General features: G+C 37.6%; 1 protein-coding gene across 2 annotated transcripts in view; it reads left to right on the top strand.

Moving 5' to 3' along the window:
- The window catches only part of TRANS11 (translocase 11), a 167,935-nt gene that overhangs the window by 99,300 nt on the left and 43,490 nt on the right, over positions 1-25,145 (top strand). The gene's annotated exons all lie outside the window — the stretch shown is intronic.

The following is a 25,145-nucleotide window of genomic DNA, read 5'->3' as shown; positions in this document are numbered from 1 at the left end:
GCCAATTATTTCTTGGTTCACAATAAAATGATACATCTTTTTAGCAAAGATTCATTTTTCCTCTTAAACATAATTTTTAAACTTGAAGTCAACTCTATAGATCATAGTAAAAAAACATGGCAACTATTTGACACATGAGGACTCTCTTCCAGGACAGTCAGGTGAGCAGCTTTTTAAAAAACATGCTGCAAGTGATTGGCAAGTAAATTGGCCAAAAACTCACCAAACTCAGTAATTCTCTGGGAAAAATTCATTACACACAGAAAATAAAATTTACCCCATCAAACACTCAAAATGCTTCATTTTCATGTCTTCTTTGAGGTTTTGACCTAACAATATATTGAGTATATTGTGCCTGTTTGCAAATGATATTGAGTGACCATGGACTAAGCAAGTGAATACTATTGACCACATTTGAAAGGCGTATAATAGTTTCTGTGCTTTGTGTTTTTTTTTTCGCCTCATTCTTTTTTATAAAGTGCCTCGTAAACCTTTTAACATGACCACTAACACTGACATGACACACCTTCCAGGTCAATGTGAAACACTTTTGACCTAGAGCTATGAACTAGTGAGGCAACAAATGGGGGATGTCATCCCCTTGTTACAAGGTCGAGGCCCAAACCCATGAGCAATTTGGATTAATGAAGACACAAGCCCATAATCACAATGGCCCTACGGGGGTTTGAGCTTGGGTGGGGACAACAATACCACCACCACTTAAGCAATACATTTAGTGTTGAACTCCATTTTGTTTCATTCTAGATGCTAAGGTATTGTTTTAATTTAATTTATTTCAAAACTTCAGTTAATTTTTAATAGATGCTAAGGTTTTATTTTGTTTTTACCATAGAAAAAAGGCATCTGCAAGTAACATTTGTGATGGAAAGGCTAGTGCTTGGAAATATGGTACAATGAGTATAGAGCTAGGGATAGCGTGTGCAACTATTTTGGGTTGTATACGAGGGTGGCCATTGATTGCCTAAAATTTCACCTTTTTTGGATTGCCAGTCTAGATTTGTGGATGTTTATGCAATGGAGGCTGAGTTTTAAGACACCTTGTGTCATATGGGTAGAAGAAAACTAGAGAGAGGATGATAGAGACAATAACCATTTTTTGATTGAAGGGGTAAATATGGGTGAAGGGAGTGTCGAAGATCAAAGAGAGGAAATGTTCTCAAGTTTATTAGAAACTTTGGTCAAAGGGCAGCAAGTTGCTGAATGCAACAATAGAACCAACGTTGAGACATCATTAATAGAAACAATGGTTCATTGACTCGGTATGAATGTTGGCAGTGCAATTACTAATGATGATCGCAGTGGAGATAACTCGATCAATGGAAGGGCTCACATTGAGAGAGCTATCGCTTCTAGTTCTACACCTATGATGCACAACTTCCCTCATAGGGTTAGCCTTTGAAGGCAATGGTCCAACATTGATTGGATGGATGAAGGTTTACAACCTGATATATCCCTCAAAGATTACATGGACCTTAGAATGAGACACATACCACACATGGGATATAGAGGTCATAATAATGATCTTAGAAGGAAGCTTGGTAAGCTTAGTTTGCCTTTCTTTGATAGTTAGGAAAAGCACTTTTACGTGCTTGGGTTCACAATGTTGGCACACGATTTTAGCAAAATTTGATGCTTGAGGATGAAGACACTCGATTGCATCCAAAGCATAAACTACATCATACATGGCAATCTAGATCATCATAGTATAAACAACCTAATCTAATCCATCACCATGTGAGTAACAACATCAAGTACATATACAAGTGCATCATCAAGTAAATAGATATCACATCAAGTAATTGCATCAAGAGCACAAGTACAATAATCAAGAGGACGAGAGACAAGAGAAGGTCAAGGCAAAGATCCTGCAACTAGAAGATAGCGATGTCTGTTCTCCAATCCCCAGTAATGGTATAGTTAGCAATGCCTCCCAACCACGTGGAACTTGTAGGCCCTCCCCGCTGTGCTCATGGAGACAATGACCCAACCACAATCACAGAAGACATAAACATCTAGTAGGCTTACACACACACCAAACAAAGCATGATACAAGTACCCATATGATCATGAATGCAATGCAATACATATGGTCACTAGTCAAAACACACTTCAGGATAACTATGTAGGGACTCTAGTGGAGCGTAATCACTTGACTCATACTAGCCCAAGTTGTATAGTGGGTATGGTAAATCAACTCCCTTGGCAAGCCGTATATCGTGCCTTTGCACCAACTTCGTTGAAGATTGGCTACCGTCTAGATACACTATCCTCATAGCTTCCTCGGTAGGCATGACTAATTGGTTGGCTCATACTAGCCCAAGGCGCATAGTGCGTATGGTAAATGATCTCCCTCAAGAGGTTGCGATCATGCCCTTACACCAACATCCACATAAGACTGGCTACCATCTGGGTACACCATCCTCGTACAGGCTTCCTTGGGATGCTCGACTATTGTTTGGATGGGTAGATCTCTTAGATTAAGTTTTATTATCCCATGTATTTAATTTGGTTTTCACTTTTTAGAACCTCTCCATGTTACCTTATCAACCACTTGTTGGTTCCCAAAATTGTAAATTAGAATCCTACGAGTCTTGCATGCTCGATGCTAGGATATCTAATCGGTTGTGGCCAACTTGACAGGATCAATCAATTCAATCTAGATCCTTTGCGCTTTTGGCTTTGCAAAACCAAGGCCTGTAGACCTGTTCTTGGACAACAAACTTGGATCCAAGGCATTTATAGCAGATAATTTCAATGCTAAGACAATTTCCCGAAATGGCAAAGATTTTAAGGAAATTTCTAGATTGATAACTATGAGTATTAATCTTCGAATCACAATTACTTTAATAAACTTGAGAATGCTGAAATAAGATTAAAAGTGAATTACTAAAACAAATAGATATCAAACCCTTAAAAGAAAAAGATTAGAATATTGCCAGCATATAAATTGAGAAATATGAGTGAGTTAATGATTAGTGCTGAAATTTAAAAGGGCGATAGAGTCAAAACTATATGTTTTTACATACAACTTTATGATATTATGTATATTAAATCTATAAACAATTTGATTATCAGGATGCGTCAAATTATTTCGTTTTAATATGTATTTAAACCAATCTATGATGTTTTAATCTTTATATGGACAAAATCGATACAAATAAAGAAAATAATAATAATATTTTATGATATTTGTATTTGTCTGGCTTAAATAGCAGCGAATAATTTTATCCACTTATCCTAATAATAGATTATTAATAGAAAATAAAGATGATCACAAAGGACGAACTATATAGTAATTTTAACTCTAAAGCAAATAAAAGTCTTACTGATTATACTGCGGAAAAATTCATGTTGAAGACACTCAAATTGATGGTCCACTCAACACAATTTTATATCACACAATATTGAAATATATGCCCAATAGTTTCACAATCCAAGAGCTTAGTTCAACTTCAATCTCTTCCAGAAAAGGAATTTTAATAACATATATGCTTCAGGAATGCAGAGAGTTTTTTTGAAAAATAATGAATGGTGTCTTGTTTGATTTTTTTATCGCATATTTGTAGAGCACCAAAAGGCATCGATTACTTGATCAAACCTTGCACCTTTTCAAAATCAGTAACTAACCATTTTTAAGTATTTAATATAATTTTGATTAAATCCAAATAAAACTGAAAATTTAATTACTCCTGCTTTATATGTCTTCATCGGCAGGTGCTTATATCCTTTGCGTTCACCATTTGAACACTTAATTCCATGATGTGTGTCTGGTTTTTCCATGGCACTTTGCAGAAATGAATGCGATTTTCTACAAAAACTCAATTCTTTTGCATATTTCTTCTAGACCGGCATCCGAGATCTGTTTCTCTATTGCGTTTCCATCACATCCGCTGGCCTTCATTTTTCACAGATTGAGCATCATCTGGGTGAATATCCTTGCCGCATATTAATGAAGTATTTAGGAAAGTCTTCATCCTCCGCGTACTTAGTCCAGACCTGCAAAACACATGAAACATCGTTAGATATACATCATTAAACGGTGACAGGCGTTGACGTCTCCATGATCAAGAATACTATATTGGGATCTCCCAGACTTCATTCATACTTCACTCGGATATTTCCCTGTGTCAGACTGGACCAATATGTTATCGCTGTAGATGCTTCCCTGGATCACGCATTTGTTAACATGAATGAAGGAGAATTTATATTTCTTTTTCTCTATTTCTCTCTTGATTTTGCCGGCTACCTCCTGTATGCTCTCAAAACCTGATTATAATTCTTCTAAGAATGATGCCAAAATCACAGTGACCAAATTCATCGGAATCATGAAAAAAACAAGGATAGTATATGTCATTGATCATTATTGCTATACAGGATTATCACTGCTATGCATTGACAACACAGGGTCTCACCAGGCGTCAGTACGATGAAAACTTTTACTGTTTATACAAGAAGCTTTGCCGTTGTTCCTTATTTACTCTATATCATGCCGTCTGTGGGTGAGATTCCATTTTACCTTCTCTGCAATCTTATTTGGATCTGAACAATATGCTCTGCTATTAACTGATACCAGGTGCTGTGTGTGCACTGTGCACAGAAGGTGCTGCTGGAAATGCATCACCATAAAATCATCCACAAAATTATAAGTCAAACCAATATTGGGTGACAATGACTATTTCTGTGCACCAGGTGATTAATTTGTTAATATTTCATGCGCAGTAGTCACTTCAGAAATCAGGGGATGCCATAAGAAATTCAGCATTAAATATCTGAAATATGTTCAAAAAACCTCATATCCTTTTATCATTCCTTTTTAAGAATAGACTGCTGCATGCATCTATTGTCTGATTCAAAATCTCTGATTGTGAACTGACACAAGAATATACTGTTATCATTCCGATGAATTCATCCATCATCAATTTGCTGTAAGGGTAAATATGACTTCAAAATCCTCCATACTTCGTGACACTCTGCTCACTCTTTCCTATCCAATCCTATTGAGTGAATGATTGGGTAAAATGCTGCAAATGGAAATTATAATTTGCAAAAATTTCAAGGTTCCATCACCACTTCCAGGCTGGGGTATCCATGTGAAGCCACTACACCCTGCTATTTTACATGCTCTCTCTCGTCATATGATGAGTGCCATAAGGCAATGCAAGTTTCCAACCCAACCCCCAAATGAACAACCACTCAACTGACCTAAATCCAGGAGTTTGAGTCTTGCAAGATCCCACCATAGGCACACACATGTTCTTGTGAGCAGGCACAACCAAATCTGCGTGAAACAATGATATAAAACTTGCAAGGGCTGGATTCAGGAAATGCAATATCACAAGAAAATCATAAACACAAGCAACCAAGTAGAAACCATAAGGAGATAAAATAACACATAGCTCAAAGGCCACTTCGTGAAGAGCATGAATTCCCATGAAATCCATAAAGCATCTTGTAGCACATGAGGATGGCAAAAAATGCCCAAAAAGGAACCAAAATTTCAAATTCTGGCAAAAGTCGGCAAGGAACCAAAATCATTATTTTAAACTTGAAAGAGAACTTTTGGCTCATGATATAAAAATATTTGGAATGTCCTCTAACCATTCCAACTCTAATATCCTACTCATTGCAAAGGCTGCTAACATCAAAATTCCAATCAACCCAACAAGGTGATAGGCAAATATTGGGTGGCACACAAAATAAGGCAACACCCAAAATCCAAATATCTCAGATATTCAACAAAATTGAAAACCCTTTTCCAAAACATACCCAAACTCACAAAAATCCAATAAAATTCAAGTTACAGGGACACATGCGAAATCCGGAAGCATAACTAGGTAAAAACTTTCATTTTCAAACATCGAATCTCATAAATAAACATGCCTATCCAATTAGGTCATGGAATTGCATGAACGAAGGGGAACACTAGTTCTCAACCTCCAACCATTTAGCTATCAAAAAAAGAGCTAAAACGAAACAAAACAATAAGAATGAGGAAGCCCTACCTCAAGTCAAAGCTCAAAAAATTAGAAAGAGAACAAATTGGCAGGTGTACCAAGTGGGATGAGAATCGTGGGGAAGGTTAGGAATTGTGCCACGAATCCAACAAGCCACTCCTTAGGAAGATATCGGTGAGCCAATCTCACCCAATGTGAAATGTCTAATTTCTCCAAAAGGGTTTTGGCGAGCAAAATTCTATTTTCCAAACACAGAGTGAGAAGTGAGTCTGAAGAACTCACTTTTTGCCTAATATAAGAACTTTTGTTGAAGTGACTTTTAAATTAGAATATTAAGCCACTTAATAGACTAAGTGGCTCCTTTCCCAAATTAAATAAATCATTTTTTGGCATTTGGAATCCAACTACGGAAAATTAGCATGAAAATAAATTAAATTATTAAAAATCATCCAACACATTTAAATCAGCACATAATTTTTTTAATTTTCACAACAACTATGGAACCCTAAATGCACAAATATGCTCACTGGCCTAATCACATAATGCATTATGAGTCCAGATTTACCAACATTTACCAAAGGGTTAATAATATAATAATCAGACACATCGCACATACAGGGACAACATTGGCTTAGTATGCAAGGTCAAATCATTATCTCGTGGTGCCCATTGTTGGATATATAGGCACACACTCAAATCTTATACTGAGGGTTAATGTACCTAGTAGCTATTCAATAAACAAGCAAACACCTAGAGTAGATACTCGATATATAAATAGCCAAAGCATAAATAGACAAATAGTCATGTTGAAGGAGAACGAGACACCATGTAGATCTCGCAAGCAAGTGATTACAACTCCATTCCCACTTCGTTCTCGCACCAATGGGTAACAACGCATAACAGTTGTATAATACAACATTACATTATATGATCACATGATATTGCATTTAGATTAAAACATTTAAATTAGGGTGTTTTTTAGTGGTGAATATTCGTAATTTTTTGAATTTTTGAATTTTTTTCTAGTAATTTGGCTAATAATTTAAGATTTAATGCAACCTAAATCGCCACATTTTTATTAAATTTAGTTCTAAAATATTTAAAATTGCTCAATAATTAATTTTATAAAAAAAGTTAAACTCAAAAATTCACCACACTATTCAATACACGATTAGATTTAATTCACCTAAATATTATATATTATTGAAGAAATTAAAATTAATTCACCAATAATTATCATAATTATTAGTTACTTTAAGGATAAATTACCAACATTTAGTTTTCACTATTCACTAAAAAAATAATGTAATTATCCTCATAATTTCCATGAGATAAAACATGTTCAATTTTGATTTGTAAGATTCCATGACGATTAGTGAACTTCCTATTATTATTGAGATTCGCCAGTATTTGTACTTAAAAATTATGATTCCAAAATAATCGCCAATGCAAATAAAATTTAAAATAAAAAAATTGAGAGATTTGTCGATAAAAATAATTTCGTTTTTCAAAATAATGAAAGATTCGCCAATAATTTATATCTTTTTTTGGAGGGGGGGTATCTTAAAGTTTACCCTAATTTAAATTATCATTTACCGCCATTTTGAGTGCGCACACACACACACATATCAGCTGAATTCAAAGACAAATATTTACATTTTAAAGTCACAGTAGCAATGAGTCCAAATGAACATCCTCTAGTTATATAGCCCATCATCCAAACTCGAATGAGAATAAACCATTTTCCAACTATTCTAAGCATATATCAATGGAAATAAGTAACCAAATTACTCACCAACATATATGACACAATACTTTAGAAATCCCAGACAGTCATCCTAGAGCAACATCAATAATCTCCAATGCAAGTAAATTAGACAACATCATAAGGAACCATTACATAGATACGGTCAAAATAAATATCATAATCTAACATAAGTTAGCACTACTGCAAGAACTAGAATTAGGTGCAATAGACAAATGCAACATATAATGCAACCGTTGTTCATATCTCACGGAATAACATCGTGATACTATACAATTACAAGTAACCACTGGCACACACCTCAGTGAAACCATTGAGTACATCATAAGCCTCATAAGTTAGACAAAGTATAATTGGTTTGCTTATATAACATCAATCAAATCACCCCAATGGTGTAGACCACTCATGGGTCCCAACATGATCGCTCAGAAAACAAGAACATGAAGGTCACAACCATCAAGATGACATATAGAATGCAAACAGGAGAGGCACTACATAACCATGTAGTGCTTTTGAGTGCGAGTGCAATTGGAGCATGTTTGAGCATATACACTTGAAAAAGTGCAGTAAGTTGGTAGTGGAAAAGGTGAATGATCTTGTGTTTGTTCATTACAACCTTCGCCTCCATCACAAACATATCTTGGGTATTGACACATCTATTATTTTAGAGGATGTTGACCCACAAGTAGAGTGGAGCTTTGAAGTTGATAATGTTGTCTTTAGTGATTGAAGCTTGGAATGGTTTGATCACATGGATTGAGAGGTAGAGGCAGTAGTGATGGTAGAGGAGGTTAGACTGTTAGAAGACCCTGAGGCTAACAGTGAGGAATCTAAGGATGATGCGGATGAGGATGTGGATGTGGATATGGATGTCATTGAGGATGAGTCTCAAACACAAGGAGAGAAGATGGCTACACAATCTTCCATGACCTAAGTGTAAATGTAGGAAGGTTTTGGGGTGGATTGGTCAATGATATAGGCTACTTTGAGCCTTAGTCTTCTAGGCGCTAGCTTTTATTTTGATATATGTTTTAAATTTTCAATTCCATGATTTCATATTCCATGAATATCGTATACATTTAGGGCTTGTTTGGTTGCTAGCATAGGAATTGAAAATTAGAATAAAAAATTGGAATGGGAATGGAAATAGAAAAGGGCAATTCCAATCCTATTTGGTTCACTTGGAATTCGATTGGGAATATGTTAATCCATTGTTCGGTTGTACAAAAATGGAATAGGAATAAGGTTAAGTTTTGTATTTTTAAAAATATTTCCCTTAAATTTTTTTGTTTTAATTGATTGTTTTTTGGTTTATTTTTTCAATAATAGTAAAAAGGTTAATTTATTTTCATTTTTATTTTATAAATTGAAGTTAGTGAGAAATATTTATTTCATTTTTTTAAACAAATAGATATAATAAAAAAAATGTTATAAAAAAAGGTTTAAAAAACCAATTAAAAAAAACTTAAAATAAATAAAAAAATAAAAAATAAAAAATCAGATTGGGAATAGGAATGGCCTATTCCAATAACAACTAGTTTTTAGAATGAACATATGCTCATTTTAGGGGCAGAATTGGAATATGTATGCCTATTCTGTATTCCGATTTGGGGTTCCAAACAGAGAATAAATTTCCTATTCCTTTTCCAACAACCAAACGGGCCCTTAATGTTAAAACTATTTGTATTTCTAATTTGTTATTTAGTTTAACTTATTTTCTTCAAAATTTTGTATTTATACTTATGTGATCAATTGAAACTTGTGTGTGTGTGCAAAGTAGCTTCTATTTATCTCAATTATTGTGTCTTTTATGTCAATTTATTAAATGATGCATGAAAAATGTTTTAAATTCTTAAAAATCTTTGAATTTCCTGGGTTTTTCATTTGTCGAGTCCTTGTTGAGTTTTTCTGAGTCTGGGTGTTGAGTCCAAGTTCAAGTCAAAAATCATCTTTCCGATTCTGAGGCAAGTCCAAGTTTTGTAACTATGGATCACACACCCTACCCCTAAGGTTTGTGGATTACCTTTGGAAGCCCCATCAAAGTTCAATTTGAACCATCTTGGATTGGAGGATACCATTTGCAACTTTCTCTATCTTTTTTAATTGATTGACATTGTTTACCGATTACTTTAAGGATTCTTAGCCCAAACCATCTTTTATGCATTCTGTCATACCACCGTGTGAAGTATCTCGATTTATATCTTTGAGCATATATTCTTGAATTCATTGTTTCTACAATTATTGGTTCCATCTTATTTATAAGCATATCCCATTCCATTAATTTCCCTTGAAAGATTCTTCCATTCCTTTCCTTCTAAATCTCCCAACCTACAATTGAGGGTGATACCTACAATTGAGGGTGATATTACCCAAATATTACCAAATAGACTTTTATTACATATTCTCGGCCAAGACTGGAATAACGCCAAAATATCATTTGGAAATGTAGATAACCATCCTAGTTTAGCAAACCGCCATTGCAGGCATTTTTGGGAGAAAGGGCATGCTAATAACATATGGCTGACATCCTCTTCACTGCTGTTGCATAAGAATCAAATTGAAGAACTATGAAAACCAATCCTTTTGAACCAATCTGTTAGAATTGTTCATTGCAAAGCTGCCTAGGTAAAGATGTCTGCCTTTGGCATATATAATTTATCTGAGCATAAGTGAATTGGTAATTGTGATCCGACTCTTTCTTGCTTCTGTGATACTACCTTATATCTATCCCTAGCATTGCATAATTCCGACTTGTAGCCATTCCATATTATTTCATCATTACCATGTTTGAAGGACATAGATCTGTTTCCTAAGAATTCCTCTAACTTTCTAAGTATACCAATGTCTGCAAGTGGCAGCCACAAGTTAAGATACTCAATTTTAAGATTTAGATGTGTGAGCACAATGTAATTTCTTACATGATGCCCCCAATTAGCTCGCAAATATGTCTGATTTTGTCCACCATTAGATTATTAACAATTGGGTAACCTCCCCAAGGATCTTGCCAAAAAATGGCTTTCTTTCCATTCCTTATGTACCATGATAGGGTACTAAGTATGATATCACTACACTTATAAAATTTAAAAATGCCTGAAGCCCTTGCATAATTTGGTAACCTTAAAATCTCTTCTTTGCTTGAGTTTGTAAGATATTTACCTTTAATGGCCCTTACCCATTTAAGATGTGTCTCCTTGTAGATTTTCAAAAACAAATTTTCCCCTAATGCTTTATTCTGCCATAACTGATTCTTGATACCCATTCGTCCAAACTTGATGGGGTTACATATCCTTTCCCATGAGATCAAAGCATAGTTTTTCTTATCAAGCATTCCTCCGAATTGGACTTCCCAGCAGTCTATTGTTTTTGATTAGAGGAAATTATATGCCTATCACACCAAATAATTGTTCTCCCTAGGATTTAGCACAACAACACAACTTTTGGAATATAGAAACCCGAGTCTTCTACATTTCGCAAGAGCCTGAAGATTATATTTTGATGTGTATATAGTGCCTCTCCCATTTGCATTTTGATGATTGAGGCTTGTTGTGTGGTCAGTTGAGCTGTTCTTGAGATGTGGTGATTATCCATGTTCTATACTTTTATGTGACCTTGTAAGATGCACCCTTTATAGTTGATTCTTGTGTCCTTCCCAAGATGACTATTGTGATTTTGATTGGTACTTGGCTTATGAGACTTTTGATGTGTTTTGATGGTTTCATTGAGGTATGTGCTAATTGTTACCTAGTTTTGGATGGTATCATGATGTTATTTTGTGAGTACCCTTATGATGTGATCAGTGATTGCACTGTATGATGCATTTGATTACTGCACCTTATTCTGGTTCCTACAGCAGTGCTGATTTATATGTTAGATTATGTGGTTAATACTATTTTGATCATATCTTTATAATGATGATTTATGTTGTTATCCTATTAGAATATTATAATGTTTCTTTAATGGTCATCTTAGTTTGTCTTTAGTTTATTAGGTAGTTTCTATTTCCACCTTTAGTTCACGATTGTTTCTTTTAAAAACATCGTCTTTGTAAATCTATATAAGGAGCTTTCATCTCCTCTGTTTAATACAACTACAACAACATCAATTTACCATAACATTCTATTAGAGCATGTCGATGTGATTTCATAAAATTTGAAATTTTTTTTAAGGAAAATTCGAGCCTCTTTTGTCTTGGAATTTTTTTGAGAAATTTGCTTTTTAATTTTTAGAAAAGAAATCATTAGAGGTATTTTATGAAACTTTTGTGGTTCGTCTTCGAGGATTTTTCTTGGAGATCGCAAGCCTAGTTAAGGGTTTTGATCTTGCGATTTCTTTGCTGCAGCAAAAGTTTTTGATTTTTGAGGGGTGCATGTACGTGCATGTTTGTTGCATGTACTGGTTTACCATGCGAAGTCTCGTGTTTTACTATCCTAAATTTTTTTTGATGGGTTTTGATGGCCCTTCAACAAAATTTCTGTTGAGTTTTCATATTGTTTCCCTTGAAAATTTTCCAGTTTTGTAATTCATAAAGTTGCGTGGGATTCCTTTGTGTTTATAATTTTTTCCTCAAAAATTATCTACTGGGTTTTATTGTTTTTGCCAAAAAAATGAAGCTTTGTATTGTTTGGTTTTGATTGATTTTTCACCTTAAAAATCATGTTGGGTTTTGATTGATTTTTTACCTCAAAAAATGTGTTCAATTTTTTCAATTTTTCTCTTAAAAAATCATAGCTTTTTGCAGTATGTTTTGTGGCATTGTGCTCTCATCTACAAAGTTTGAAGGGTTTGTCAAATTTTTCTCAAAATCGTACTAGTTGGTCGTAGTGTTTGCCTCTGTCTCCAGGGAAGAACAACTTCGTTATCCAACATCAGGTTGGATAACGAATGATGATTTCTAGTTAGATGTTTTGTTGATTCTAGAAGGGTTAGTGGTAGAGTTAGTGGTAGGCTCTTGTCTCTTGTTGCAAAACATTTTGAATAAGGGGCACCCTTCTCCATTCGTTTTTGGGCAGATTTTGGTGTTTTCCTTCACAGGGTTAACAAGAACTAATGCATAAAGACAAAATAAGTTACTGAACATAGGAGTAATAAAGAACTCAGAAGCAACTTATGTATTCATTCATTATCAATTGCAAGATTACATTTCCAATGCATAAGATGTCTCTACTTGTGACGAAGATAAGTACATATAGTAGCTGAGGGACGTGAGGTGAATCGTCACGTCGGTAACTGTCATCGGTTACACAAAACTATCTAACTACTCGATTACTTGACAACATCATCCCCCCCAAAACGATAGTCCTCTTCGGACGACAATATGCAAAATGTTCGGGGGCTACAGACAAAAAAATAAGGGTAATAATACGACAAAATACTAAGAAGAAGAAGGGGGAGGGGGCTTAGAAGACGTCCTTGTAGAGTCCAATATCTACTGGGGCTGGTAGACTTGCTCATGGCGAATCTCCAAATCTGCTTGTACCTCTGAATTGAGCTCAACGACTTCTTTCAACATAATTCCAATCTCCAAAGGCACAACTTTCTTCTTTGCATATGCTGCTCGACTCGTAGTCACTTTAACTTAGGGCTCCTCTAATTGCTTCTCAACCATGCTTTTGTCCTAAGTTGCTGGTTCGGATTCTGGTTCGAAAGCAGCTTCAAAATTTGCTCAATTTTTTTTTGGTCTGGGTTCGGGTTTGTTCGTGCATAATTTTTTATATATATGTAAACTATGCTGCAACAAATAAGTTCTTACACCACTATGCTAATATTAAAGCAAGTTAATAAAATACACCACCACATAGATTAACAATTTAGTTCGAATGGCATGACAAATGTCAAAATACACCACCATAGCAAAGTTTCAGTTAAAAAACAGCATTGTCAACATTATTAATCAGTTATATGTAATCAAATATCATAAAAAATCGTAAAGAAGTCATCACTAGGCAGTTGCTTCTAATGCTTGGATAAAAGCTTCTAATGCTTGTGTTTTTGCCTGGTTTTTTGAGAAACACCTCCAATGATTGCCATCGTTTCTGTAAGTGCTTGCGATAATTTTACGTTAAGTGCTTGAGCTTTTGCCTTGCAAAACTTGGGCCTGCAGACTTTTGTGTGTCATTTTTCAGACTTTATTGAGCTCGCGTCATCTTTTCCTAAGCTTGTTGTGTATTTCTCAATGTCATTTTTTTTAGTTTAGGTTTAAAGTTTTAAACTTTACGACAAAAAATATAGTAAAATTGGGCGACTTTAGGTTGGGTGAGAAAAAAAGATATTAAAAAACTTTACTAAAAATAAAGTGGTGTCACCATTATAGGAAAGTCAGTCAATATTTGCTGAAAATCAGACAAAATTGTTTCCAACTCTATTGGATTAGTCTAAATTCGGTCAAATTTGCTTCCCATTCAACCAGAGTCTTGCACACCGCTTTTTTGGCAAATTTACCAGTAAAAAACAAATCTGCTATGCTATGAATTTGAACCAAATTCGAATGTCGAGTGAATCGACTTTCAAATATGGTGGTCCAGCAACGAATATGGTAACTTAGCTTTTGTCTTGTAGGAGCACTGCTCGTTCTGCAGTCCACTCCGCCTATTGTGTAGCCAACTGGATGGTTATTTGCTCGCTAGACTTCTCTGCCAGCTTTCTAGAGGCCTTAGTGGCCACTTTATCAGCCTTAGCATGTCACTGAGCATAGTAGGTGCCTTTATACGCCTCTACTACCTCACGACCAAGCCTCTCCATAGTGGTGCTGCCCTATCCCAACTCCGGTTCCATGGCCCAATCTGCCATCATTTCTGGCGACTCAATTGCTAGCAAGCCTCTTGCCTCAAAGCAAGATCGAAATCGTACGAGCATCTTTTCCATATGTAGGCTAAGACAAGTTGTAACTCCTTTGTTTTGGTCATTGCATTCTAACCAATTACACGACCCATCTCCAACGTATCGCCTAGAGTTTTAAGGTATGCCATCATTCTCTCAGTATTTGAACCATAGTCTATCTTTTCCTCTTTTGCTTGATTCACCTGTTGGGTAGCTTCCACCTCCATTCTTTCGGAATTTCTTCTGCTTGTTGCAGCTATTTCCACCTTCGATGAGACCTCATTACCTTGCGCATCCTCCGATTGTGGAATCTCCATATCTCTTGGTGCTGCAATCACTGGTGCTCTAGGCAAGATATCTTCCCTTCTTGTAGATTGAATGGAGGGTCCCCTTACCATAGTGGCAAGTTCAAACTACTGTCTCAAGAGCTCATTGGCACAACCCATCAATGGTGTGGATTGCGATGGTGCGAGCAGTGTCCTCTCAGTACCGCCAACTCCTCCTGGCTTAGCTAATAATACCATGCGAATAGTCAACATTGCCTTTGATCCAATCACCTCAAGGAAAACTTGAGGCTCATGCAGCTCTTGTGATGGACTTGTTGGTTCCCAAAACCGCAGATTGGAAATCCAAGAGCGTGCCACTTCTTCGATGGGACTTCTCAATCAATTCTGGCCAACGAATGGGAATACTTCTCGATTCCCCTGCACTTCAAGCTCCACTACACCTAGGCGGGTAGACCTTCTCCTCAAATATTGACTGTTTGGTTCAAGGCTTTTCTATAACAAATTTAAACTTTTGGAGTTCTTCGGTTGGCAAATCCCTTGAACTCGATCTCACTGAAACTGAATATTGAGTTTTTGAAATAATTGAAAGAATTGTATGATGTTTGTCAATAATGAATTTTATGCTTGTAGAAGGAATATTATAGATTTTTTGACTTTGATAATAAAAAGACCAGTGTCTCTACTCATCTGGGCAATAGAGTCAACTTCAGTGAATTTTCACGTACAACTTCATAATTTTTTACACACTTATACTGCCAACAATTAAATAATCAAGATGCGACAGATCAATTATTACGCAATCTTTAAATTAGTCTAGATTGAATTTTAACTCCTCTGGGAGACAAACTGAACACAGATATGAAAACAATTAAATATTTCAGAGTACTTGTGATGATAGAATTTAAATGCTAAATGACCTTGTCCACTTATCCAATATTTAAAATGTATATAGAATTCCAAAAAAATTAAAGGACGATTCGCCTGTAGTTTAAATCTCCACACCTTTAATAATAAACAAAAAACATTTTATTTTATTATTAAAATAAAATAATAGAATTTGTATTACAAAGTCATAATGAGCCCCTTATTCCTCCATACAATAAAAAAAAATGAAATACTTTATCCTGAGAATATGAATGTGAATATCCGAATATGTCTTATGTTTTTCTTGAATATGTCTCTTTTCACCCCTTTATATATGAAAATATTTAAAAGAATATGACTTTTCCAACTCAAAAGTCACTCCCTTACATGAAAATAAATCATACCCCTTTGTAAATAATATTTAATTGGGTGTATAACATGGTCCAATTAAGTTTATAATTTGAACTTTATTAAAGTTGCATAATTACTATTTTATGGTATAATATTTTATGTTTATAGAAATAACGATGCTTCATATTCTTCTCCATCCTACTGCAAGAATTCCTCCTAATTTGTGTCTTCCTTGGATCGAAGAACTGTAGAGTCATATGCTTGAAACAATTATCCATTGTTCCTCCTGTTATGTATTCACACTCTTTAATATCAAACTAGAGGCATTAGTGCTAGGAGAGTAATAATATCGTTTCTGCCCCCTTTCAAAAACTATCACGTCTTCTTCATACAATTTCCGTCGATGATATTGTGACATGCAATTATTCCATCGATGCCTCTATTATTTCTTTTCCGGTAGATTGATGAATATAAATATGTTGTATTTCATTGTCGTATCATCATCCTAGCCTCCATATTATCACGTATAGACACTGTCCATTATTATTATATCATATGATGTCATATTCAACGCTTCTTGAGCGGCACCTGGAAATCAACCTATTACTGATATGTAGTGTTTTTGTTTCGAGTTTAGGTAGAAGAAACCTTTGGTTCAATGTATCTTTGTTCCAACTTTCTTTAGCTTCAGTGGTTATGGCTCGGGGTCGGTATTGCAAATCGCTCAACAAGGTTTACCAATGTGCAACACTCCTCACCCTTCCAGTTCTTTGTAAAAATTGGTACATAATGATGACAATGTCACGTTACTATGAATTAAATCATATGATCTTAGATTCAAGGGAATCCCAGTTGTCGTTCAGAGTCTTTTTCTTCAAATTATCATTCTAACCAGTCATGTGGCTATCAGGTTACATTAGGCTAGATGCCCACGATGATTGCTATTCAACATTTTTTTATTATTTAACCTCATCAATGCTATTAGACACATTTGGATCCTTCACACTTATAGCTGGAGAAATTGGGCTTCATGAGTGTTCCCTTTATTTATTGTGCCATTTTATCAATAGTCTCTTACATTACTTCACAAATGGAGACCCAAGATTTTGCAAAAAATTTAGAGTTCCATCAGGACTGTCTCCAATCTCAACAATCGCCATTGTTCCAGTAAGATTCCCTTCTTTTTCCAGAATGGCATCGCTCTCCTGAGGTACCATACTCGCAATCCCAAGTGCTTTGCTCTCCATCTGCTAAGCTGCTACTACAGTGTCTTGACTATCTCTGTAAGGATGCCCTCCTTTGCAAGTATTAATGCCGAATTTTCCAAACAAATATCGGAATAAGGTGAAAGATAAGAATGAACTAAGTACATCAAAAGAAATTTTAATTTTAACACAGCAAGCAGAACGCAGACAGAGAGTTCAACAGATTGCCGAGGAGCACCGAAGGGGTGAAGAGGCATAGACGGAGGGAGTGCACTCACCTAGTAGGCTGAGGAGTGCTGAGGAATTGCTGGAAGAAACTCGACAACGCTTGAATTTGGTGGAAGAAACAAGGGAAGAATTCCTTAACCTGTATATGCTGAGGGGAGAGTGTCCAAACGGAAGGGAAGCAACTCGCACAGCTTAGAGTGCCGAGGGAGCACGAGCGTGGAGGGATCTCTTCGTTCCCGATACATCGCACGAACGAATACAGGCGGAGAATAGAATGTCACTTGAAAATTTTTCACCAGATAACGTAGTTGTTGGAAACAAGACTGTTGTCCAGAATAGCACGGAACTCCAGAACAGCGTGGAAGTCCAGAACAACGCGGGAACACAGAACAGCGCGGGAGTCCAGAACAGCGCGAGAGCACAGAACAACGCGGGAGCTCAGAACAGTGTGGGTACACAAGTACCTTAGAATCAAAGACAAGTAACGATGGCTGGCACTGAAGAAAAGTTACCCAAGTTTCACGGCGATGGTTCAGCAGACCCTGTCAGACATTGTAAAACGTGTGAAACCATATGGACGGAAAATGGTGTGATGGATGAGGATGATTGGGTAAGACAATTTCCAGCGACCCTACGGGCTGTGGCGATAGATTGGTTTTCTGACACTAGTCCTCAGAAACTTAATACATGGGAAAATGTTAAAAAAGAATTTATAGCAGAATTCAGATTGCTACGAGATGATAATGAAATAGTGGCAGAAATCTACAGAACCAAACAAGGAAAGAATGAGACAGTCCGAACCTATGCCAGGCGATTGAAAGAATTGATCGGAAAGATGGAGAGTCAACCAGCAGATGGGTTGAAAAAACGGTGGTTTGTGGAGGGGCTACGGTCGACTCTTAAAAAGAAAATGAAGATTGTACCATCGGCATTGTACACCGATGCGTATACTCGCGCTATGGATTTGGAAAGTGAATAGAAGACGAGTAAGAAGAAAAAGCATAAGTCCTCTGATTCAGATGATTCATCCTCAAAAAGTAGTAGTGATGAGGAATCGAACAAGAAGGTGAAAGCGCTACAGAAAGACATGCTTCGGATGATGAAAGAATTCAAAAATTTGAAAAAGAATTCGGATACAGTAAAAGGAGAACTGTGGTGCACAGATTGCAAGGAGGATGGCCATACGAAGGGTTCATGCCCGAAGAAGCAGTTTTGTGACATCTGCCAGGTGGCGAGGCATTCCCTGAAAGATTGCCCGTTTAACTTGAAAGCAAAGGGACACCAGTAGGTGTTACTCATGCAGGAAGCGTCGAACAATAGCAATAACGCGGGCAATGATGCAACTTCAGGTGGCTATCGAAATAATAATAGACGCGGAATGGGTGGAAACAATAACAATAACAATGGAGGCCGAAGTAGAATACAATATGACGCAAGTGGACGGCCGATGATACAGTGCCGGACATGTAATCTTTGGGGTCACTTCGCGAGGGACTGTACTACGAAGGAGGCGCCGCAACTACTGTGCAGATGGTGTGGTCCAGGGGACCATGAAGATTCAAAATGTCCAAAGCAAAGCGTACATTTATTAAGTATTGAAACAAGTAATGAGAATGTGTTGACAATCACGCGGGAGCAGGCGAGGAAGGCAAAATATCCGAATGCGGAAGAAGAGAAGGAGAGGTTACAAAAAGCCCGAACAGAGATAGAGAAGTAGATGAAAGCAGAGAAGTCACAAGTAAAAGACACTGGTGAAACTTCGAAAAGAAACTTGGCGGAACAAAACATGGTGAAACAGATAATGCAAACGGAAGTGCCAATTAAATTAAATGATCTTCTCACCATGCCATAGTTGCGTATGACTATTATTAATATGACACCATCCCCGAGAATGACGGAGAAATCAAAGAATAGTAAGGAAACAGCCATGGTAGCAATAATAGATCCGATGTTACTAGCACTGATGACAGGTAGACATCCAGCAGTGGTGGAGATGGGCATTCTGGGCACGGTGCTAACGGATACAATAGTAGATGGAAGATTGGGAGTGAATGTGATGCCGGAAGATATCTGGAAAAAACTTGGACAACCAACACTATGGCCACCCACTTTTCAGTTACTTACAACAGATCAACATGGGATAAAACCCTTGGGCACTCTAATGGCGCAGCCGGTAACAATTGGGATACAACCATTTTTACTGGATTTCATGGTTATTCCATTAAAGAGAAGAGGGTACGACGCAAGCTAAGGTAAAACATGATTGGAAAAGGAACACCCTGTCAATGGAGAAGGGAGGTAGGAGATTTATAATCGATTTGCATACACAGATGGTAGGAGAAGAAGCCGCATCATCGGACTCAGAAGGCGGTGGCGAGAGTGATGACGAAGGGAAAAAGAGGATGGAACCAGATGATGAAGGGGTGCTAAGATTGGAAGGAGGGTCAACTGATGACGACTTAGATTCCGTGAATGGACTACTGCACTGGCAAATGGAAGACTATGAGGTCTTTCCGAGTTGCAATATTTTGAGTGTCGAGGAAGGAAAAGAAGGCCATAAGTTTTCAAAAGAGTACAGTAAACTGAAGGAAGGAGAAGCGTAGGTGGATGAAACACCGGCCCATACGTTTAGTAAAGATAAACCGATAAAGTATGAAGAGCCGACAGTGAAAGCAATGAACTTGGGTGATGGGGAAAATCCGAAGAACATTTTTGTAGGAGACGATTGGAACTCAGTATTAAAGGCAGCAACGTTCAGAATATTTATGGAGTACAAGGATGTTTTTCCTTGGATGTATAAGGACTTAAAAGGAGTACCACCAGAGCTATGTGTCCACCGGATACCATTAATTGAAGGTGCGGTACTTGTACGGAAGCGGCCGTACCGAAGGAATAAGAACTATGCAGCATGGGCCGTGGAAGTTGCACAAAATAGGTGGAAGGTATAGCGTCAGAAATGTTTAAAATTAAACAGATTTCAACCTGGTCAGTTAGTGCTAAAGTATAATGGACGAAATGAAATAAGGCCTGGAAAATTTAAAGTTAAATGGGTTGGACCGTACAAGATATGGGAAGTTGGGTATAATAGAGCAATTAAATTGTGGACACTGGACGGAAAAGAAATACCAGATGCCGTAAATGGATCAAAGTTGAAAATATATAGAGAAAGAAAGGATGTTTATACCGTACAAATAGCTGAACAAAGAAAAGATGTTTGTAAATAATGTATATATGTAGGAAGTCTATATTTTGAAATGAAGTTAGGATAGTTTAATTTATTAAAAAAAAAAAAAAAATAATAAACATGATAAAAAGCTAAGCAAGCAAAGTGAGGAAATAAGAACAAAGTAAGAGTTTTGATGACTGTACGGCCCCCCTAGATGACCGTACCGCCTCAAATGGAGTTATATTGGAAATAATAATAAAGCAAGCTTAAAATTTAACATGACCGTACGACCCTAGATGCCGTACGGACCCAAGACTTATGTGATGGGAAAAAATGATAATGAAGTAGAAGAAAGGACCGTACGGCCATATCCTGTACGGACTGATAATGAAGTAGAAGAAAGGACCATATGGCCCTATCTCGTATGGACTTGGAGAGCAGTGGAAACAAGCCGTACGGCCTTAAGAAGAGTTGAGAAGAAGTTTACATGACCGTACGGTCTCAAAGAAGTAGAAGCAGATTTCGCCATATGGATTGTGGCAAGGAAGCACAGGAGGGGATGAATTGAAGCCGTATGGTCAAAGAATATGAGAAGAAACTTGGAACTGTACGGCCAAAAGTAAGAAGAATTAAGACTGTACGGCCAAAAGGAAACACATTGTCTAAGGAAGACCGTACGCCAAAGGGGAATAAGCGATCCATGTGGACCGTATGGTGTCACTGTACGACCAGTAAGGAGCAAACGTACGGCCAAAAAAAAGAATAAGCAACGTACGGCTGAGAAAAGAGCCTTAAACTTGAAGATGCACACATGAGCCAAAGATAAAGACCGTGCATTAACAACTAGTAGAAAGCAGGAACCGAGGAAGGCCATACTACGTACGGCAGGAGAGCTCTAAATTAAGATCCGTACGGATGCATAGAAAGGAAGATACATAGCCGTACCAAAGAAAACCGTACAGCACATCTGAAGGAGAATTAAAGGGAAGAGTTAAGTTGTTTCAGAATAACAAGGAAACTATACAGAGCAGAGAGGAATCCAAGCCGTACCATCATAGGAGGAGCCGATTCAGTAAGGAAGAGGAATTGTTGTGGCCGATTCACAAAACAAGTCTGCAGGAAAGAGGAAGTGGAAGAGCTAAAAAAAAGAAAAAAGAAAAAACAATGACAGATTGAAACAGTTCAGAATGAGTAATGGATGATGCCAAAGGGAAGGGTAAACATAAGCAGTTGCCAGGAAGAGTGTGAAATCGGAAGAAAATGACAGAAATAGTGTGTTTGATGCAGTTTTGTGTGGGTTTCAGGCTGCCCCAGGTCCCCGCGGTGGCGCTGCCCCTTGACCCCCAGTCGTTGCGGATATCAGTCATGGGAAGTGTGACCAGTTGATGAGACCTAGAGCTGTTGCTGTAGGCATGAGTTTTTGTGTGTCAGAGGAGGCACTTGGAGTAGGTGTTGGGCATGAGGCTGTCTTGGTGGATGCGTAGAGAGCTCGGAAGGAGCTGATCATCCAGTTGAAGGCAATATGGTGACACTTGGCTTAGTGTAACCAGGACTTGGAAACAGAGAAAGCAGCACGGGTGGCTATCAAGGTCAGCTAAGGAGATAGTATTTTGTTAGCAGAGGCTACAGATGCAACGTGGGTTGGAGACCAATTTGGTGCAGGCATAGGATGAATGTGAAAGTGATGCGACAAAAATAGATCTATCTTGTTGTAGTTAGTCAGTTAATGTATTTTGTTGTTAATTTGTCTCAAATATTTTGTAATTGTCGTCCGGAGACGACCTTTCTTTTGGGGGGGGGATGATGTTGTCGGTAAAATGTATAGTGTAGCCGACGGGTAGAGTAGTATCCGAACGGGTGCGACGCTTGAGTCACCCCTTCGGAAAGGTATATGTACACGTCCGAGATGGACTTTGGAGGAGGGAGTTATAATTGATAGATCATTGTAGTCATTGTAATCGGATTGTAATCTGCAAGTGCATACATGAATAAAGTACTTGTTTTGAATTGAATCGTGTTATACATGTGTTGAACTTCTTACCCTATGCGGTAAACACCTCCTTCGTGGAGACTCTCCGTAGTGACAATTGGTGGAGTCATCACAATAGATGTTCGCAATTGCTTGAAAATAGGTATAAAGGTTGTGCTAGTACTTGGTGTCAAGTGCATTGTCATGGGCAATGTTTGTGGTGCAAATAATACCCGAGGTTCGAAAACAACTTCCCCTTCATACTCGTTTGCCTGAGAACTCTCATCATCTATGGAGGCACTTGTGCTCTCTGACATTGCCTGGTGCCCACTATCTATGTCGTCGTGGTTTGAGCATGCATCCTACCTTACCTGTTTCACAGATGCCATTGTTCTTCCAGTATCCAGATACCATCAGTAGAATATTGGAGGCTCCCTTGGTGCTAACTCTCCCTTGGGAGGTACCTCTAACACCTCCGCAAGAATCTAATGTAGTGCGGCTTCTAGAAATAAGTCGATGGCATGATGGGGAATATAAAAGGTACGGTGTTGCAATGGCATAAACTCATACATCCTGTCGGTCAACAAAGAAGCCCAATCGAAGACTACCCCTTTCATGATTCCTTTCATGAAAACTATCAGTGGCATTGCAATATCTGAAGTGCGACTTGCTCCCATAAGCCTACACTTTAACACATCCAGTATGCAATGCCAAGGCCCCTCCCTAATGAAATCTTGTCAGAATCCTCTGCTCCTTGTCTCCTTTAATATGAAATCAGACTCTACAGGTGTGAGTTCTTGAGCAATCATCTTCGTCCAAAACTCTTTCCTTTCTTGTGTCAATTTTTGGTTCTTCATTTCTACCTTCTGTCCAGTCTTTCTAGGAATACCAAACACCATTGTGAAGTCGACAACTTTAAAGGAAACGAAGATAAGATGTTTTCGGTACTCAAATGTGCTTTTTCTGGTGTATCCATCAAATGCTTGAATCATTATCCGCAAAATTTTCTCAAAGGTTCGAATAGGGAAAAAGCGCATCTAAATAGCCCGTTACACTTCGACCCGTTGCAATAACCACTTTACTGCATCTGTTGTAGGTGTTTCCAGTCACCACCTTTGACACTCAAACCCATTGAGTCCTACAAACTGTACTTTAAGATGTGTGACTTTCTCTTTTTGAGAAGCCTGTTGAATCTTGGGTCGGACTACTGGAAGTGGCCTCTTGCATCTGGCCTACAACTCGAACGCTTGAGGATAAAACTTTTGTGTTCTTGTCCATGCTCGAGCTTTTTGCTTCTAATTGATCTTTCCAACACCTCCACTTGCCTACTGAATGCACAACTTAATGTAACCATTTCTTGTTTTGTCTTTTATGTGAAAAACAGTTAGGGCTGGATCGTTTACTCCAAATCTCCTTGCTGTACGTGAATGCAATCGATTGTTCCTCTATTCAGCGGAACTGTGCTCTTTATACCTTCGAAAGGCTTCCAATTCCATCCATGGCTTCCTAGTATGTGCAAGAGCTCGTTCTCACATTTGTAAGGTAGCACCCATATTAAAGATTTCCTCCACCATCAAAATCGCAGCTGAACTAACTCTTCGAATACTTATTTGCAACCTTCCATTTCATGTCTGCGAGACTTAATATTTTTCAGGGGAACTTAATGCTTTTTGTGACAATGAATTTTCCCTTCAAACTCAAGAGTCTTTTCCAGGGAACTTTAGTCTTTTCGATAGGTCTAGTGCACTTGTCGCAGTCTCCTATCTCTATCACGGAGAATCACTCATGTCCCTTTCCATAGGGAAAGTTAGTAGCTTGCGACTTCGGTAGTTCCTTGGTGAATGGTGTTTGTTCTGCGGGCTTTTTCTACGTGTTCTGTTGTAGAATGGATGGTGTCCGTAAGAGTGAGTGCCGTCCTCGGGTGAGAGTTTTTTTTCCATCTGATGTCAATGTTTTCCACAGGCCTATATATCTGTTCCTCAGGGGTTGTGCCTTTCCTCGGTGGATAAGTCTTGTTCCGCGGGCCTATTTGCTCCTTCCATGAAAGATTCCGTGGACTTGATTGCTCCTTCCATGGGAAATTCCACAGACTTGATTACTCCTTCTACGGGAAATTCCGCGGGTCACTCTGTTTTTCTCCGCGGGAAATTACTTGTATAGATTCAAGCCTTGTTGCTTAATCCACGTGTCTTGGTGGCTTGTCCAAGGGATTTAGTTTCCATCAGCATGTTTTGGATTGCTTTTCCATGGATACTTCTTTGCCGCGAGGGCTAGCCCGTGGGCTCCTTGTGATGCAAGTATCATATTATAAACCATCAAGAACTCCCAAATCCACCATATAGTTCAGTGATCAACACAATTTCTTCAACATGATAGAGGCATTAACACATTTGAAATAAACTCTATCCTGGTCATGAAAATACAGGCATAAACAGTCATCGATAACTCTTCAAATATTCATAATAAAGACTATCCCACCGTTCATATTGTAGAATGGGTAATTATATATTATTTCTCCA

Source organism: Cupressus sempervirens, chromosome 1 (genome assembly GCF_028749045.1).
Source record: "Cupressus sempervirens isolate cs-2001-9-10 chromosome 1, ASM2874904v1, whole genome shotgun sequence".
NCBI lineage: Eukaryota > Viridiplantae > Streptophyta > Pinopsida > Cupressales > Cupressaceae > Cupressus > Cupressus sempervirens.
This window is presented reverse-complemented; position numbering and strand designations above follow the sequence as displayed.